Source organism: Phyllobates terribilis, unplaced genomic scaffold (assembly GCF_046119375.1).
Source record: "Phyllobates terribilis strain yellow unplaced genomic scaffold, ASM4611937v1 Scaffold_3__8_contigs__length_932513732, whole genome shotgun sequence".
Lineage (NCBI taxonomy): Eukaryota > Metazoa > Chordata > Amphibia > Anura > Dendrobatidae > Phyllobates > Phyllobates terribilis.
Window position 1 is genome coordinate 131,414,769 of NW_027362763.1, and position 20,502 is coordinate 131,435,270.

Genomic DNA, 20,502 nt, shown 5'->3' on the forward strand with positions numbered 1-20,502 from the left:
GTTGATGCATGCTGAATCCTGTTTTGCAGGGGTTCATACATACGCCCTGTCAGAGCCATTGAACGTAGCGGCAAACACTACGTAAGGCTAGCCTTAAAGGGTTTGTTCACTTCCTTTAATTTTTTTTGCCATTTATGTTGAGGACAAGATTTTGAGGCACTTACTAAGACACAGATATTACAAGTTCAACGCCATTCTCCCTTTTTGAATTGCTGCCTGCTGGTTGTACACTCTTCTTCGATTACTTCAAAGCTCTCCTTCAATAAATATGGCTTCTCATGGAGAAGAATATGACCAAACTTGCTCATCGGCTTCTCCAATGAAAATACAGCTTTCTCATGAACAGTTTTTGACTTGGAGGCTGATGGACAGCCATATGATCTTCCATCAGTTGTCAATTTGAATCATGTCTTCATCATATTTATTAAAATAAAATGTGAAGAACCCCATTAATTTGGCTGAATTGATCCATTTCCAACATTAGGGAAATTCATTTAAATTAAATTAAAAATTCTAATTTATTTATTTGTTATCCATATAATCATAAGATTTGATTTATAAAAAGACATCTGACTCCAAACTTGTTGGGAGTGTTATTTTTTATCATTACACTACTGTAGAAGTTATTAATATGATTTTCCTGCTGTCTTTATATCGTGGAAGAATTTATATTATTTTGACTGTATAAAAAGTTTAGTTCTACGAAGTTTCCAAAAGTGGCTTCAGATAATAAGAGGAAATTGAATTTGTCTTTTTCACTTTAATATTGTGTCTGTAGCATCTAGGAAGCTATTTTTATTTTATTTCCTTTGTATTTTGTATTTTTAATATTATTGTCTTGAAATGTTTTGTACTCTAAGCGTAACACAAGGTCATATACCAATTGTAAAATCCTTTCTTTTTCAAAATGCCAAAAAGGTTGTTCAGAAGAATTACAAATCTCTTTAATAAAGGCTACTAAAAATGAGGCAGTGCTCTTATCCAAATGGGTCCTTGGTCTACAAAAAATGCTAAAACCAAGAATTAAGCGATGCCAGTACATTATGGAACTCATTTATGAATTGTATTGTTGCTATAATAAAAATATACTGGTGAATGCAGCTTTATAGTTAGATTTTATAAAAGAAACTGACTCTTACATAAAAATACATTTTTAAAGAGGATATGTGACCGCTGCTGCTCCATGTGTTTAAAGCAAATACTTGGATCTAAGCTGTAATGTTTGTAATTGTGGAGGAAAGAGATTGCTCTCAGTGGGAAAAACAAGATAATCTTGTAGTTTTGATACGTGGAGAGTGACATTCCTGACATGTCAATGTAAAGAGGCTTATAGGCCATGCATTGCTCCTCTGGGAAATGAAATATGCAAATTTCCTCTTCAGTGAGGAAAGAGGGTTTAAACTTTAGTGCCATCTACTGGAAGTAGCAATCCGAAAAGTCAATATCGACCCTTTAACGAGCCTTGCCATATCTCATGCTTTGCACTGACAAAGGGCAACAGCTTGAAAAACCGTGTCTGCAAATTTAGAAATCAGGTCTCATGATTTGAACTGATGAAGGACAATATCCAGAAACACGTCTTTGCAAACTGAAATTCTGGTTTGACTTTTGTCCTAAGTCATGTGAAAAGGCTCATTAAAGGGTCGATATTGACTTTTAGGATTGCTACTTTTAATAGATGGCACTAGAGTTAAAGTCCTTTTCTTCTCTGGAGAGGCAAAATACTTGCATTACCCATGGAAAATAAACATTCTGGAGCATCTTTTCTTTAAATTCTGCCTTGTGCCATTGCTCTAACATTCTACCTGGATATTGCAAAAAATGACAATAAGATGTTAGCATTCACCTTATCAAGGGTGTGTTTTGGCATAATCGGAAACTGGTGCATAGATTGGACAGTCACAGGCTGTATAAGGACAATGTGTTAAGGTTGGATAGCATGCTCACTTGGAATAAAACTGTTTGGAAATATTCCACCCTAAAAGCATATCTCTATACATATGATGCCTTGCAGAATTGTAATAAGGAGAGGTCCAAGTTCAGCACCCATATGCATGAGCACTAACATTGCCAATGAAGTTTGCAAACATAAAATTATCATTTCTATGATAGATCCATGATAACTAATTCCACTAATTCCAGTTCACATTCTTTAGACATAAGGGGTTCTCCCGGACTAAACTATTTGTAACTTATCTATAGGATAGGTCTTTAATATTAGAATGTGGGGGGTTCAACAGTTTGCACCCCCATCAATAAACTGAAATCTGCTCCAGTGTAGAGATGAGCGTTGTTCTACTCGAACTGTTCGCCAATCTCAAATTCGAGCTGTTTTGGGCGGTGTTCGAGCCGTTCAGCGAACACGAACAATTTGAGAAAAATTCGGCTGTTCGAGGTTATGTTCGATAACTGTTCGTGCACCAAAATCATAACTGGATTTTTTCTCAGTAATGATGAAAATTAATGTTAATACGCAGTTTGAGTGTACAGCGGGGTGGGGGGAGGGGCAGGGGATGGATCTCTGCAGGAACAATGAAGATCTCCTTTTTTTTTTCTCTTTCCCGCATTTGCAGTGGGGAGGTGCAATCTGTCAGCCTATCAGCAGCGCACACACGGAGCGAAGTGCTTTTTTTCACACAAGCAAGGGCATGTGTGATTGGCAGTGTATGTCACATGTCCTTGCCCTATAAGACCAAGCCATTTTCCCCGTCGCCACCATTTTCTCACTGCTGCAGCTGCGTGTTAGACGGCACCGCTGTTGCTGTGTGTGCTATACCTTGTTAATTTCAAGCCAATTTTCGCACAAATATACAGATAGCTTGGGAGTAGGGAATAGTTGTGATTGCAGTCCTTTTAAGGACTAGGTTACAGCATTTCCTACGACTTTTATCAGGCAGGTCTGTGCTCTTAAATAGATAGATTGTGGGAGTAAAGACTAATTGTAATTGGAGTCCTTTTCAGGACTAGGTTACATGAGTTCCTATCAGTTTTTGCCAGGCAGGTCTGTGCCAGTGCTGTGCAAGTTTTTTTCACAGCATTTGGCTGAATCTAGCAAAGCTAATCCTTTTTGGCCTATTGCAGAGTGTGTTAGTCAGTGGAGTAGCCTATCTGTGTTGCAAGATATACCACCTGTGTATAGAATACCAATTTTTTTACTGCACCTAGTGAAGTAAAATCTTTTGGGCATAGCATCATTCTTTTAGTCCATCTATACTGACCTCCATCAGGTTGCAAATTGAATATAATTTTTTTCTGCATCTAGCTCTGAAAAAATATTGGGCTTCTAGCTGTGTGTGGGACTTGTTGTACTAGTCCATCTATACTGACCTCCATCAGGTTGCAAACTGCATATATTTTTTTCTTCATCTACCTCTGAAAAAATATTGGGCTTCTAGCTGTGTGTGGGACTTGTTCTATTAATCCATCTATACAGACCTCCATCAGGTTGCAAACTGAATATATTTTTTTCTGCATCTACCTCTGAAAAAATATTGGGCTTCTAGCTGTGTGTGGGACTTGTTCTATTAATCCATCTATACAGACCTCCATCAGGTTGCAAACTGAATATATTTTTTTCTGCATCTACCTCTGAAAAAATATTTGGCCTTCTAGCTGTGTGTGGGACTTGTTCTATTAGTCCATCTATACTGACCTCCATAAGGTTGCAAACTGAATATAATTTTTTTCTGCATCTACCTCTGAAAAAATATTTGGCCTTCTAGCTGTGTGTGGGACTTGTTCTATTAGTCCATCTATACTGACCTCCATAAGGTTGCAAACTGAATATAATTTTTTTCTGCATCTACCTCTGAAAAAATATTGGGCTTGTGTGGGACTTGTTCTATTAATCCATCTATACAGACCTCCATCAGGTTGCAAACTGAAGATATTTTTTTCTGCATCTACCTCTGAAAAAATATTGGGCTTCTAGCTGTGTGTGGGACTTGTTGTATTAGTCCATGTATACAGACCTCCATCAGGTTGCAAATTGAATATAATTTTTTTCTGCATCTAACCCAGCCAATAGTTTTGGCCTAATACCACAGTTTGGCCACTCAGCTCTGCTCGGTTCCCATCAATTGTTTTTTTGTGCAAACAACTCCAGAGTTGTGAATTAGTTAACCACCAAAATGAGTGGAAAAAGGCCTGCTGCTGGTGGAAAGGGGAATAGGCGTGTTGGGAAGGGGAAAAAAGGTTGTGTCCGTGGAGTAGGTGTTAAAGCAACAGTAACATCTGCAGAAGAAAGACCATCTTCCAGCCAAACTAAAATGTCTACTTCTTTTAGCGGACAATGTGATAAGATCCCTTTCTTACGGCCACGCCAATCGCTACAAATTCCAGATGAGGCACAAAAACAGCAGGTGCTTCAACGGATATCAAGTGCTCCTTTAAGTGGGCTCTCCTCCACATCAACTTCAACATCACAAATACTCCAGTCCTCAAAGGTGTCACCCCAATCGCACTTGCTTCCTCACAGCTCCCAAATCTCCAGCTGCCCGTCTGAGTATGAGGTAGAACAGATGGTTGAGTCTGCAGAGCTGTTTACTCATACTATAGCCTGGGAATCAGAAGTCGACTCCAGCGCTTCTGTGAATCCAGACGAGGAAATGATCTGCACTGATGCCCAGAATCTTTATGAGTCGGATCCAGGACCAGACGCAGAAGGTTCTGACCATAATGTAGACCCTCATTCCCAAACTGTAACTCCTGTTGGTGGAGACAATGAGGAAGACGATGATAAGACTCAAATACCTGATTGGAGCGACAACTTTAGTTTTTTGTCAGGGCAGGAACAGGTTGGCTCTGAGGACGACGGGTGTGATAACGCACAGGGTGATGATGATGAGGTTGGAGATCCCACTTACTGTCAACCCACAGTCAGCCAAGAGATGAGGTCAGCAGAGGAGGTGGAGGAAGATGCTAGTGACGACGAGGTCAGGTTGCACCTTCCTGGACAGAGACGTAGTACTGGAAGCACGTCAACAACTGCATCCTCAAACACAACTCTGCCTCTCACCACAAGTCGTGGTGGCTCTTCAGGTCGCATGGGTGCTAAGCCTTGCATAGCCTGGGCATTTTTTCAGATCGATAAAGATGACCCAACTCGTGTTATCTGTAACATTTGTCAGCAAAAGCTAAGTAGAGGCCAAATAATACATAGTTTGAGTACTTCATGCATGAACCGGCACATGGACATGAAGCATAAGTTGCAGTGGGAAGCTCAGTGTGCTACAATGCGGCCTAGCCGGCCGGGCCAACCACCGTCGGCCATATCTTGTGCATCCGCGGCCTCTTCATCCTCTGTGACTGGGGGGACAGCAGTCACACCTGTTTTGGGGCGCAGACCTGCCACCTCTTTACCCGCAACAGCCAGCGTGATTGGCAGGTCATCATTTTCTTTGGAGGTGGTAACACCAGCTGGTCTTGAGCGCTGTCCGACATCGATAGCACCACCTTTGGATCAAGGCAACCTAACATGTCCGCCTGCATCTTCCTCACAGACCGGCAGTTTGCCGGGGACACCCTTATCAACCCCGTCTAAGCACAATAGCCAGCCCTCGGTCCCTCAGATGTGGACAAGTAAAAGACCATTTCCTCCTAGCCATGAGAAAGCTAAGAGGTTGAATTTCACCATCTGCAAGCTCTTGGCTACAGAAATGCTGCCTTTCCGCCTGGTGGACACAGAGGATTTTCGAGACCTTATGTCCGTCGCAGTGCCCCAGTACCAGATGCCCAGTCGGCACTACTTCTCAAAGAAAGGTGTGCCTGCGCTCCACCAGCATGTCGCACACAACATCACCGCTTCTTTGAGAAACTCTGTGTGTGACAGGGTGCATTTCACCACAGACACTTGGACGAGTAGGCATGGACAAGGGCGTTACATGTCGCTGACTGGGCACTGGGTAACTATGGTGACAGCAGGACAAGGGGCTGCTGTCCAAGTCTTGCCGTCCCCACGAGTTGTGTGTCAATCCTCTTTATGTCAAAGTTCCTCCACTGCTTCTGCCTCCTCAACCTCCTCTCGGTCTTCCACCTGCACCCAAAGCCTGTCTGGTCATGCCACAAGCTTTCTAACTGCGCAGAAGGGATCCTGCACACCTCCTTACTATGCTGGCAGTAGGGCTCAACGTCACCAGGCGGTTTTTACATTGAAATGTCTGGGAAATGTGAGTCACACAGCTGAGGAGTTGTGGTCAGCTCTGGAGAACCAATTTCATGAATGGTTGTCTCCACTGGACCTGAAACCAGGGAAGGCCGTGTGCGACAATGCTGCAAACCTGGGTGCGGCCCTTCGCCGGGGCAATGTCACACACGTGCCTTGTATGGCTCACGTGTTGAACCTGGTTGTCCAGCAATTTTTAGCCCACTATCCCAGACTAGATGGCCTTCTGCAGAGGGCACGGTCGCTGTGTGCTCACTTCCGCCGTTCGCATCCCGCAGCTCAGCGACTTACATCTCTACAGAAGTCGTTGGGCCTGCCACTTCACCGGCTAAAATGCGATGTGCCTACCCGGTGGAATTCAACTCTGCACATGTTGCAGCGACTGTGGCAGCACCGACAAGCCCTGGTGCAATACGTTCTGACGTATAGCCTGGGCCAACGAGATTCAGAGGTGGGGCAAATCACGCTGGAGGAGTGGTCTCAGATCAGGGACCTATGCACCCTTCTGCACAGTTTTGAAATGGCGACGAAGATGTTTAGTGCTGATGATGCCATTATCAGCATGACTATTCCGGTGATTTACATGCTGGAGCACATGTTAAACAGAATTCGGAGTCAGGTGGTGGCACAAGAGGAGGTGGAGGAAGTAGAGGAGGAGGAGTTGTATGCGGAAGGGCTAACATCTGCAAGGTCCAGACGGTCGGCAGCACCAAGGCAGCAGGCATGTGAGGGTGGGGGAGATGGTTTTACCAGGGCGCATGGTAGCAGCCAAACTAGTGAGGAAGGTGCAGGAGCCCAGGAAGAAGTGGAGGACGGACTGATGGAAGACTCATCAGATGAGGGAGACCTTGATCACATTTCTGTTGTGCGAGGTTGGGGGGAGAGGACAGAGGAAGGAAGCATGATTGTTACCTCGCCACCAACACAACAGGGACTTGGTGCTCCTGGATGCGCAACACACATGAGTGCCTTCTTGCTGCACTACCTGCAACATGACCCTCGAATTGTGAGAATTAGAAATAATCCTGACTACTGGGTTGCCACACTGTTAGATCCCCGGTACAAAAGTAAATTTGCAGAAATTATTCCTGCCATAGAAAGGGATGCACGCATGCAGGAGTATCAGCAGAGACTGTTGCAGAATCTTACATGTGCTTTTCCACAAAATACCAGTGGTGCACGTAGTGAATCTCACAGTTCCAACTTGCCAACCGTGGGACCGTCAAGTGTTCAGCACTCAAACCGTAACAGAACCACAGTATCTGCTGGTAACATCAATTTTGCGGAATCCTTTCACCACTTTTTTAGCCCATCCTTTGCAAGGCCACAGGAGACAAGAAGTCTGACACATAGTCAACGCCTAGAGACGATGGTACAGGAGTATCTCCAAGTAAACATTGAAGCCACGACTGTGTCACTGGACCCTTGCTCTTTTTGGGCTTCCAATCTGGATAAATGGCCGGAGCTAGCCACTTACGCCTTGGAGATCTTGTCATGCCCCGCAGCCAGCGTTCTGTCTGAACGTGTGTTCAGCGCTGCTGGTGGTGTGCTGACAGATAAGCGCAAGCGGCTCTCCACTGATAATGTAGACAGACTCACGTTCATAAAGATGAACAAATCATGGATCCGAAACGACTTTTCTACCCCTGTGTCATCCTGGGGAGAGTAAAAGCTTGATGATTGGTTAAAATCACCCTACCAACCGTTTTAAGCTTTCAAATTACTAATCATGTTTATCTGTATCTTGGCTGGAAAATAATTTGGGCTTTGTAGCAGTGTGCAGCACTGATTCTATTAGGCCATCTATAATAAGCTCCACCAGATTTAAAATTACTAATCATGTTTATCTGTATCTTGACTGGAAAATAATTTGGGCTTTGTAGCAGTGTGCAGCACTGATCCTATTAGGCCATCTATACTAAAGCTTCACCAGATTTAAAATTAATAATAATTTTTAGCTGCATCTAGCCCGGAAAATAATTTTGGGGCTCCGAGATGCGCAAGACACATAAGTGCCTTCTTGCTGCACTACCTGCAGCATGACCCTCATATTGTCAGAATTTGAAGTAATCATGACTACTGGGTTGCCACACTCTTAGATCCCCCAAACTTTTCGATCAACCTTTTCATTTTAATAAAGACCAAAAAAATGGTCATTTTTGAAATTATAAGCATTAGCAGGTTGTTAGAAACTGAAATCAAACAGTTTTCAACTCAAAACTTTATTCTAGGTGATGTTACATTTTCACATAGGACCCCTTGTTCGAAAGGAGCTTCTGAACTCTCTCGTCCATTGAATTTGTCAGGTTTTGGATGGTTTCTGCTTCAATTGTTTTGCATGAGGACAGAATACCCTCCCAGAGCTGTTGCTTAGATGTGAACTGCCTCCCGCCATCATAGACACTCCTTTTAATGATGCTCCAAAGGTTCTGAATGGGGTAGAGGTCAGGGGAGCATGGGGGTCACACCATAAGTTTGTCCCCTTTTATGCCCATATCAGCCAGAGATGCAGATGTTTTATGTGCAGCATGAGATGGTGCATTATCATGCAGAAAAATGATCTTGCTGTGAAATGCACGGTTCTTCTTCTTGAACCATGGCAGGAAGTGCAGTTTGAGAAAATCCACATACATTATGGAGTTCATCTTTAGCGCCTTCAGGGATCCTAAAGGGGCCGACAATCTCTCTCCCCATGATTCCAGCCCAAAACATTACTCCACCTCCTCCTTGTTGGCGCTGTAGCCGTGTTTGCGTGGGGTGTCCATCAACCAGCCATCCTCCACTCCATCCATCTGGACCATCGAGCGCTGCACGGCACTCATCCGTGAACAAAACAGTTTTGAAATCAGTCTTCATGTAATGTTTGGCCCACTGGAGCAGTTTCTGCTTGTGTGAAGTGGATAGAGGAGGTCGACAGGATGGCGTATGCACAGCTGCAAACCTCTGAAGGACCCTGCATCTTGTTGTTCGGGGGACGTTGGAGGCACAAGCAGCTTCAAAAACTTGTCTGCTGCTATGACAAGGCTTTTTTGCCGCTGCTCTTTCAACCTGACGTAATTGCCTGTAGGAAAGAGTCCTCAATTTGCCCTTATCAGCACGCACACGTGTGTACTGTGAATCAGCTACATACTTCTTGATTGCCAAGACACTTCATCCTGATCATCGCACAATGTTGATTGTAGTCATGCCTTGACCTAAACACTCCACATTTGTTGCTTCTCAGCAGCCGACACATCCTTTTTCTTTCCCATTTTGGCAGAAAATGTAGGCTGCTTAATAATGTGAGACAGCCTTCTTAAGTAGTCTTGCCTTTCATTGGACACAGCTGCCAAACTAATTAGCACAGGTGTCTGCAATTGCTTACAGTGATATAAAGAGCCCTGACACATATCACCATCAATGAGTTTAACTGACAAACAAACAAATTCTTCCCTTATCACTCCTAAACACTTTTTGCATAATAATTTGGAACGCAGTGTACATGTGCTTTTCCACAAAACACCAGTGGTTCACGTAGTGAATCTTACAGTTCTAACTTGCCAACCGTGGTCTGTATGGAGTTGTTCAATAAAGGGCCCAAAATTAAGATAACATAGATGGGAGAGGTCTCTATGAATAGGAATTCCTAAGTATTTGATACCCTGTGAGGGCCAGGCAAAGGGAAAGTTGGACTGGATGGAATCCTATATGGATTTGGGGAGGGAGACATCGAGGGCCTCAGACTTCGCTGCATTGATTTTAAAATTTGACCATGTAACAAAGTGATCTATTTCAGACATAACAGCATGGATGGATATATGTGATTGAGTGATATATACTAGGACATCATCAGCAAATAGAGAGCACTTGTACTCGGTGCCTCCCACCTCAATCCACCTAATATTGGGGTTATGGCGAATTGATGAGAGCAGGTGCTCCGTCACTAGGATGTATAAGAGAGGGGACAGAGGACATCCCTGCCTTGTCCCATTGGTGATTGTGAAAGGTGATGAAAATGTTCTGACGCACCCCCTGGGCCTTGGGACACCCGGAGCCGGACCCTTTTTGGTGGATGCTGGTGGTTGTAGTCTTCGTGGCGGCGACCCGGTTCCGTGGCTCAGGGTGGTCAAACCAGTGGCGGAACTATTTATATGGTTTTGATGTTTAAATGTCCGACTACGCCACCTGTGGATTGCGGTCAGAGTGAACCGCCGCTACAGGGAAGACCGCTGAGGCTGGTGTTGTGGGTGCAGCAGAGCGTAGCATAACTCCCCACGGGAGGAGTATAGCCTCAGGGCAGTGTATGCGGAGGATGGGGGTGATGGTGCAGGGCAGCAGCAGTAACGACACGGAGTCAGTGATGCAGTTCAGGGCCTTTACTCACAGTTCTTATTATCCAGACCACGTCTGCAGGTAACGGCTGCCCACGTCGTACTGTGCTCACCAGGTGAAGGGCTCAGACAACTCCCAGATAACTTTGGAGCACTTCACAGGACCCCCTTTGTGTGTCCTTTGTCTGGCCTTTCTTACCAACACTTCTGTCCGGCTGCCTCGGGCCTCCTCTTGGTAAACTTGGCGCCAGTTTCCCTGACCATATGTGGTGCCTTCCTAGCGGGTGTAGCGAGGGGCTGCGCCACATAAAATGTCAGAGCCTCCGGTTTCTAGCTGAGGGTCGTTTCCTGCCTCCACTAGTTCGGGGACCGGTCTCCCCCTTTGGCCTGACCCCTCCACGCAGGTGGATTCGGGCGTGCGGTGGCGACTCGCCCGTCCGCACCCCTGGGATCCCTTCATTCCTCGTTCCTGGAGCCTTCTCCGCTCCTCTTCCTTCCTTCTCCCTCTTGCAGGCCTGGGCCTCTGTTACTAGGCCCGCCTCTGGAGCAGAGCTCATGCAGAGCCCCTGCTCCCTGCCACTTCTGCTCAGACTTCTCTGCACTGAACTAAGATGGTGCCCACCTTTTATACTCCCTTCTCAATGCACCCAGGAACTGCTTCCTCCCTGCTCCTGCACTACAGGGTTCCCCTTCCTCAGTGTTCCCTCCCCCCACACCAGCCAGGGACAGGGACTGTCGTGCCCATCTCAGGGGCATATTGGTCGCCCTGCCCCACGGCAATGTGGTGTAATGCATGCAGGTGTCGGGTCCTGATCCACACTCCATCCTTACCTGAGAGTGAGATATCACACCTCTGGGTGAGGTGCAATACGTCTTTAGCAACCGAGCCCTCAGGGTTATACAGTTCCATTTATCTTCAGCCTAGGTGACGTATTGTGATACAGGGCCGTGATTTTGGCTATAAAAGGGTCCCCTAGACCCCTACCCCAAGCTTTTTAAGAGAATCATATATGGCGTGCCAAGAGACTCTATGGAATGCTTTCTCAGCATCCAACGAGAGTATCTACTTACAAATTTTTAACTGCATCTAGCCCAGTAAATACTTTGTGCCTAGTAGCAGTGTCTGCTAGTCAGCGGATTATCCCGGCTGTTAAGCAAGCTACACCACCTGTAGTTTGGACACTTAATTTTTTCAAAGGAAATGCTTCGGGACCACGGGATACTGAGTGAAGAGCATCAGGAGGCACCCCAAGGCATAGGGGCTGGGACTGGCAGTAGGATGCCTTGCGGTGGACAGCCGAGCTTGATCCTTATAAAAGCTTTTTAACTGCAGCAGCTTTAGTGGACGCTACTGGAGCTGGAATTACGCGGCTGCTGGCATGAGACTTGCCCTCCAATAGATCCTTGTAAATGGATTTAAAGTGTATTCATTCAAATAAGAGAGACAATTTAAATTAAAAAACTTAGAGCTGCCTCCACCACAGGGGGGCTCGCTCGACCCACCAGCGGACAGGCACCAGTATTGGGAGAGGGGGGCTGGCTGTCAGGGTTCACCGCGGCTCTGGCACAAACCCGGCGACACGGAGGTGGCACTGGCAGGAGCGGACTGAACGTGTCGGCTTCTCATTTTTTGGATTTTAGAAGGGCATGACATGCCTATATCTGTGTCTCCCCCTCCTTTTACTCCTCCACCTCTTTTCTTTTCTCATGACTATATGTACTTGTCACTTTTCCATGTGTTAGTTGTGTCTTCTGAGCAGTTTGTCAGCTTTTGGACACCTTTGAAGGTGTTTTCTATGTGTTTCTATATGTTTTTGTTTGCCTGCCATTGGTTTTAACGGTGTTCGAAGGTGTTCGACGAACAGTTCGACGAACAGTTCGGCGAACACACGGGTGTTCGACGAACCGAACCGAACTCGAACACTACGGGGGTGGCTCAACACTACTCCAGTGTATTCCCGATATACACAATGTGCATCCAGGACATCCCCTTTAATCTTAGTTTATGTACAGTGATATAGCATAGGATTGGGAGAAGCTTTGTAATGTGATTGACTTCCAATAACAGCTGAAAAAGGGAAGAAGAAAAAAATCCATTGGTGACCAGGTGAGAATTAGGTCTATGGCTGATAATGACTAACTGCACTACTGTTGGAAGGTTTGTGAATTCTTCTGAATTTTTCATTTTTCTGCTTAAAATTGACCTAAAACTACATCAAATTTTCACACAAGTCCTAAAATTAGATACAAAGAGCCAAATCAAAAGAGCAAAAAATATCAGACTTTGTCATTTTTTAAATGGGGAAAAGGATTGATTATCACATCTGTAAGAGGCAAAAATATGTGGACCTTTAGGATGAGCAGATGATTTGAGGGTGAAATTAGAGTCTGGTGTTTCAATCAATGGGATGACAATCAGGTCTGTTTTATTTATAGAACAAGGATCTATCTAATTTTGACCTTCACAACACACATTTGTGGAAGTGTAATATGGCATAAATAAAAGAGAATTCTGAGAACCTCCAAAGAAGAGTTGTTCATACTCATCAGAAAGGAAATTGTTACAAAATCATCTCTAAAAAGTTTGAATTTCATCAAATCACAGTCAAACAAATTGTCTACAATTGGAGGAAATTCAAGACCATAATTACCCTTCCCAGGAGTGGTCGACCAACAAAGATCACTCCAAGAGCAAGGCGTGGAATAAATAATCTGTGATGTCATAAAGGAACCCAAGGAAACCACTAAGTAACAAGATGCATCTTGCACATTAGCTAGTGTTAATATCCGCCATCAGGAGCACACATTAATAATGGTGCGCACGGCAAGATTGAAACCACTGCTCTCCAAAAAAAAAACATTGCTGCTGTCTGCAGCTTGCTAAAAATTATCTGGCTATTGTAAAAAACATTGTGGATGAATGAAACAAATAAGATCACAATTGAGATTTTTGGTTTAAATAAGAAACACTATGCTTTGATAAAGAAAAACTACATTACTTAGGCCACTCCAAAGTCTTAATTTTATTTTTCTTAAGCCATTCAGAGGTGGTCTTGCGGGTGTGTTTTGGATCATTGTTTTGCTGCATAGCCAAAAGTGCGCTTTAGCTTGAGGTCATGAATAGTGATGAGCGAATTTGTTCGAAATCTGAACTTACAACTTAAATTTGACACGTATATGGCACATTCAGATTTGTGATTGGAATGGCGTGCAAAATTTCTTCAATTCAGGAAAAATCAGCAACGTTCGGCGAAAAAGTGTGGGAACGTGATTGCGGGCAACTACAGCATTTTTAAAGGCTTTGCTAGCATAGTGCTTGTGTATGATGAGCGGGGGGATGTGGTAGATGAGTGATGGGGCTGGCGATAGCTCAGAACAGGTCAGATCATCAGCGCACTTGTAATTTTTTTTCTGTAGGCGGTAACTTTAAGTCAGGAAAGTGCGATTAGCCAATCAGAGCCCAGGAAGCATCCACACTGTCCAGACACAAGGGCTTCTGCAATTGGCTGCTGAAATCATATGTCCTTTCTATATAAAAAGCGGTCATGTTTCCTCAGCTCCATTTTATCCATGTCACTGCTGGAGACAGACGCTGCTGAGTGTGTGCCTGTGTACTGAGAGATATTAGCTAGATAGATGGGCACTTGTTTGGAAGTCAGATAGTGTAGATAAGTCCTCTGCTGTGTACCTGTTCAATCGACCTTGCAGCACATTTTTTTTTCTTGTGCAATTACTGAGATTCTGATAGAAAGAGCAGGGCCCATGCCATATAACAGTTTTGTGCACCGGTTGTATTCTGCTCCATGCACGAGTATACCTTCAATCTATTTTTGCACTTGCTAATGTGATAAAGCAAGCAAGCCCTTGTAGTCGGGTTGAAATTCAGCTGTCTGGAGACTCTGCAGAGCTTCTGAGTGGAGAGCACAGAAACCTTTTTTTTTTCATTTGCTAATGTGATAGTGCAAGCTGTGTTAGCCCACTGTGTCAATTTTTTGGTGGTTGAACTTCAGCTGTATGCACAGTAAAACAAATATATTTTTTCTGTTGGCAGGCAGGAGTCCACAAAAGATTTTTTTGTGTCTTAAACGTGATACACTCTGCTAAAAGCCACCTACTTTTTTAATGGCGGTGAACTTCAGCTGTTTTCAGAGTAAAGAAATAGTTTTTTTTGTCTTGCTAGCCAGAGTCCACAAAAGATTTTTTTCCGTCACAAACGTGTTACACCTATTCCTTTAGAGGCAGTGAAATTCAGCTGTATGCAGAGCTCATGCAGAGTAAAAAAAATCTATTTTTTACTGTGACTATCGTGACACAGCAGGCTAGATCTGAGCTTGAAATATCTTGGAGCATATATTCTATGTTATACAGGCCTCATCCACAGTCAAAAACTGCTTTCTTCTATTCCTAACGTTATACAGCAGGGGATATCTCATTTTGAAATTGTTCGTAGCATATCTCCTATGTTAAACAGGCCTCATCCACACTAAAAAAATACTTTCTTCTGTTACTAACTTCATACACTAGGGGACATCTCAGTGTGCCAAGGGAGGGTGGTTCACTGCTGACGCGCCCCCAGGGCCGTGGGGTACTCGGCAGCCGGGCCTCTGTGGATGCCGGTGGGGGATATCACGGTGGCTGGCCCGGTCCGTGGCCCAGGGCGGTCACCCAAAAGGGGTATATTTTTTATAGGGGATTTGTAAAGTGTTCGTGACGCCACCTGTGGAATGCGGCTAAAGGGAGCCGCCGCTGCGGAGCAGTCCTCTGAGGCAGATGATAGGGCTGCTTGTTATGGAACGGCTCCTCACAGGTGGAGCGGGCCTCAGGGCAGCGTGGGGTAATGGATGGTGGTACAGGGGAGAGATGGTCAGGGCGGTTCAGGAAGAAGTGATGGACACTCACACGAGGGTTCGCTTCGGTACCTTTACTGGTGTAGATGCAGGTATGGTCCAGGGTACTAGGTAGGCAGGATGCACTTCTGGACTCTCCCCAGTGAGCAGGTATAGGGCCTCCTGATCTGTTGCTTTCACTTGCTAATCTTCTGACCTGCCTGGAGCTAGGCCTGGCTTTATTACTGTCTCTCTTTCTCTCTTGCACCTGCTCACCTGGTGGTAGGGCCTTCTCTTGGAGATCACTCTCCCTGGACGCTGGGGCCTCCGTGACTCCTAGCCCTGGTACAATAGTCAGCGTTGGTCGACCTGGGACTTGTAGTCCTCCAGGTATCCTGTGGTCCCTACTGGGTATAAAGGGGCCCTGTAGGCGCGGACCCGATGTCCGGTGTATAGTTTTGGATGATCCTGGTACGCTTCTCTGCCCCCTCGACTCCTCTCTCCTTTCTGCTCTGCGGTCGGCCACACTCAGGGCCCTCACTAGGCTTCAACTCATGCTGTAGACCTTGGCTTGCCTAAGCACAGCAGCCAGCGTTCTGCCTCTTCACTGGTCTGAGTGCCAGTACACTCTCAGACTAAACACTGCACTGAACTGCCTGGCTCCTCCCTCCATATTTATATCCCTAACGGGCTCCCTCTGGTGGTGTGAGGTGGTAAGGTGGAAATGTGTGAATGTGTGAGGGCCTCTTGTGGAGAAGTCCATCCATGCACCCTACTGGGTTCTGTGGCACCCGTGCGCAGCAGGGAGCCACTCTGTGATCGAGGGCGGTTTGTGATACCAGAAGAACTGCTAGTGAAAGTGTTAGTGAAGGCGAGGAACAAATGGAAGAGGAAGAGGTGATGGGCGAGCAACAGTCAGAATATGAAGAGGATAATCTTCCCCTCTCTGTTCGTGTTTGGCGGCAGGGAAACAAGCATCAGAATTACCCAGCCACCAACACAGCATGGGCTTGAACCTCATGAAAGAGCCCGACGTATGAGTGCACTCTTGCTGCACTATCTGCAACATGATCCCTGTATCGTTATGATTCGAAATAGTGCTGACCACTGGGTTGCCACACTGTTAGATCCACGTTGTAAGGGAAAATTTTGCCAGATGCTTCCCGTCCTGGAAAGGGACCTGCGAATGCCGGAGTATTGAAACACGCTTTTACGCAACCTTAAGATAGGCTTTCCCCAAGCTGGCAGTGAGGCACACAGAGTACATCGCTGCTCTACACTTCCAACCTCCGGCACGTCAGTTCGTCAACGGCAAAATATTAGCAGCAGCAGTAGTGTAAGTGGCAGAAGCAATTTCTGTGAGTCCTTTCACACATTTTTTAGACCAGCTCATGCACCTGCACAGCAGAGTACAAGTTGGATAAGTGGTGAACGGCTGGAGAGGATGGTGCACTACTGGTTGAGTCTCCATCTGCTGGGTTGGCTGCAGTGGAAGAGGTTTTGGTTCCTAATTCTACAATTTCTACTGTAGTGAAATTGTTGCCACTTTGCTGGTGTCTGCCAAAAATTTTTGGAGATGTGGAGAATCCTGATTGGGTCTCCATCTATTGTGTTGGCTGTAATGGAAGAGGCTTTAGTTCCAATTTCTTCAATTTCTACTTTAGTGAAATTAATGCCACTTTGCTGGTGTCTCACACTAATTTTTGGAGATGTGGAGAATCCTGATTGGATCTCCATCCATTGAGTTGGCTGTAGTGGAAGAGGTTTTGATCTCCATTTTACAACTTCCACTCTAGTGAAATTTATGCCACTTTGTTGGTGTTAGGCCCTAATTTAAGGATATGTGGACACTCCTCGTTAAGTCTCCATCTCCTGGATTGGCTGTAGTGGAAGAGGTTTTGGTCTCCATCCATTAGTATAGTTATACTGTAGTGAAATTAATTATTTTGTGTAGATATTGTTCTTCACCAAGGGGTACACAAACATGATAAACTCAATATTGGTTTTCAATAAACAACCATCAGCGACCCCATCAAACACATCCGATGATTCTTCCTTCTCCTCTGTTACCGTGCCAAGTATTGTCACGCAGGTCTCTGACTGCAGAACCTATGGTTATATACCCACTCCAGTGAGGCTGAGTGAAAGCCCATCAGCTGTAAGAGAAGACATGCCTGCTGTGTTTGTTTCACTGAGCACACCACATGTTTCTCAATCCACTGTAACATCTGTGCCTGCACCTCACGGTCTAGCAGTTTGTCCATTTCACCGCCCTCTCTCAGCGCTGCAGCCAGCCCTCAGTCCCGCAGTTGTGGTCATGTAAAAGAATGTTTAATCCTACACATGACAAAGCTAAGATGTTGAACTCCATCATCTACAATCTGCAAGCCACGGAAATGGTGGTTCTTAGGCCCTAATTTTTTTAAATGTGAACAGTCCTGATTGGGTCTCCATCTACTGGGTTGGCTGTACTGGAAGAGGCGTCGGTCCTAATAACACAGTTTTTACTGTAGTGAAATTAATGACACTTTTCTGGTGTCTGCCACTAATTTTTGGAAATGTGGAGAATCACGATTAGGTCTTCATCTGTTGGGTTGGCTGCAGTGGGAGAGTTGTCGGTCCCCATTATACTACGTCTACTCTAGTGAAATTGATGCCACTTTAGTGGTGTTAAGCCATAATTTAGGGAAATGTGAACACTTCTGGTTAGGTCTCCTCCTCCTGGGTTGGCTGTAGTGGAAAATGTGTCGGTCCTAATTACACTATTTCTGCTGTAGTGAAATTGATGCCACTTTGCTGGTGTTTACCACTCATTTTTGTAAATGTAGAGAACCCTAAATGGGTCTCCATCTACTGGGTTGGCTGTAGTGGAAGAGGTGTCGGTCCCAATTATACTACTTATACTCTAGTGAAATTCATGCCACTTTGATGGTTTTAGGCTCAAATGTTTTCAAATATGAACACTAGTGATGAGCGAGCACTAAAATGCTCGGGTACTCATTGCTCGGGTCGAGCAAATTGGAATACTCGGGTGCTCGACCCGAGCAACGAGCCCAATGTCTATGGGAAACTCGAGCATTTTTCAGGCGGCTCCCCCCTGCGGTCTGCAGAGGGCCTAAAAATTGCCCAAATCGATGGGAACAGTGCTCAAATGACATGGGGACAGCATGGGGAAGAACCCTGGAAGCATCTCTGACTCCCAGATCACTGCTGTCAACAACGTTGTCAGAGTATTACACCAATTTTACGGACTCACAATAAAACATACAAAAATGAAACCAAAATGGATTTTCCTGGGAAATATGTTAAGGAACATCCTTTCCAGGGTAATGACTTGTATATAAGGCAAAATAAATAACAAAAAACAGAAATACTCCTCCACACCTTGGGCTATGTTCACACGTAGCGTTTTTGATGCGTTTTTGCACTTTTGCATTGCTTTCAACCAAGACAAATGCATTCACCAGGAAATTTCCTTTTAACATTTTACAACCTTATCTGGCCATGTGGTGGGTGACACATCATCAGACACATGCATACAGTGCTGAAAAGTCATGGGAACAGCATGGGGAAGACCAATGGAAGCATCTCTGACTCCCAGGTCACTGCCTAAAAGTGTGCCCATCATAAGTGATCCTTGGCGCATGCGAAGATGCCTCCCGCCATGAACCTATCATTGCAGACTTACAACAATCACCGTCCACGTCTTTGTCCCACTGCAGCGTTCAGTTGTCCCTACCCCATTCCTTGGAATGCAAGCGCAAGTATGCAGGCCGCCAGCCACCCACCCACCCACCCACCCACAGGCTGCAATACTATACTGCCAAATTTTTGACAGCTGCTTGTACTTGAAATGTGGCCTTTTAGGCTCGTGGAGGCGGAAGCTTTTCACAACCTCATGCCAGCAGCAGCCGGGTGTCCAAACTCGGTCCCCAGCCACCACTATATTTCCCGGTATCGCCTCTGCCTTCCACAAGCACGGGTCCCACAACATTACCCGTGCCCTCCCCAGTGCACTTACTAGGAAGGACCGCCTAACCACAAACACGTGGACAGGTGATTGTGGCCAGGGACGGTACGGAGCCAGTCCACAACTTTTTTTGCTGACAGTTGTATTTAGCTCGGTGAAAGGACTGGCATAGAGGGAAACCCTATCTACCCTGTATGTCATTTCTCACAGGAAGTCCTGTAAAGCTGCTATCACTTGAAATGCGGCCTTTTAGGCTCGTGGAGGCGGAAGCTTTTCACAACCACATGCCTCATGCCTCGTGTCCATACTCGGTCCCCAGCCATCACTATTTCTCCCGGTGTTGTCTCCGTCTTCTACAAGCGTGGGTCCCTGAACATTACTGTTGGTACTTTTCTGTGGGAATTTGCTTGCCTCCTACCAGCCTGGAATATTTCCAGCAAACTATGGTACGATGCCAAGGTATTAGCACTGCCCCCAGTACCAGTAGCGAAGCCATCTGCAATTTCCTTCTCAGGAATTTTATTTGGTAGACTGACTGGCTGCCCAAATACATTTTTTCATAAAGGATCTGAAGATAGAATGGCAGTAGGTGCAAGTTTCTCCAGCCTGTTAGATATTAGAGGGTGAACGGCAGCACCTTGGATCAGTGGTTAGCACTGAAGACTTGCAGCGCTGGGATCCTGGGTTCAAATCCCAGCAAGGACAACATCTGCAAGGACTTTGTATGTTCTCCCCTTGTTTGCGTGTGTTTCCTCCTCAGTAAAAAAGCACCTTTCCACACACTTTTCTTAGCTAGGACTGCTTCTTGGCAGGGTTGGACGGTCCCACCAGAGAATTCTCTGGTGTGCCTTGGCTTCTACCTCAGGAGAGTTCATGATAGCGCTTACTTTGTAGCTGCTATGGGGCTCCTGAGCGGAGGAATCAAATCCTCTGGTGGGCACAATGTTTTTCAATCTGAAATAGCTTCTCAGTGGGAGTTGTATTTCACCACAGCCATATTCTTTAGCTTGGTGAAAGGACTGGCATAGATGGAAACCGTATCTACCCCGGCTGTCATTTCTCCATCACCAGGTTCCGCCCATTGTCACACATGACCATGCCTGGCTGTATGTTCAGCGGTGAGAACCACAGATCAGGCTGCTGTGTTACAGCTTTCAACAACTCTGCAGCACTGGGCGGTTTGTCAATTAAGCATTAAGCATGTTATCTTCAGCACAGCTTGTTGCCGCTTGG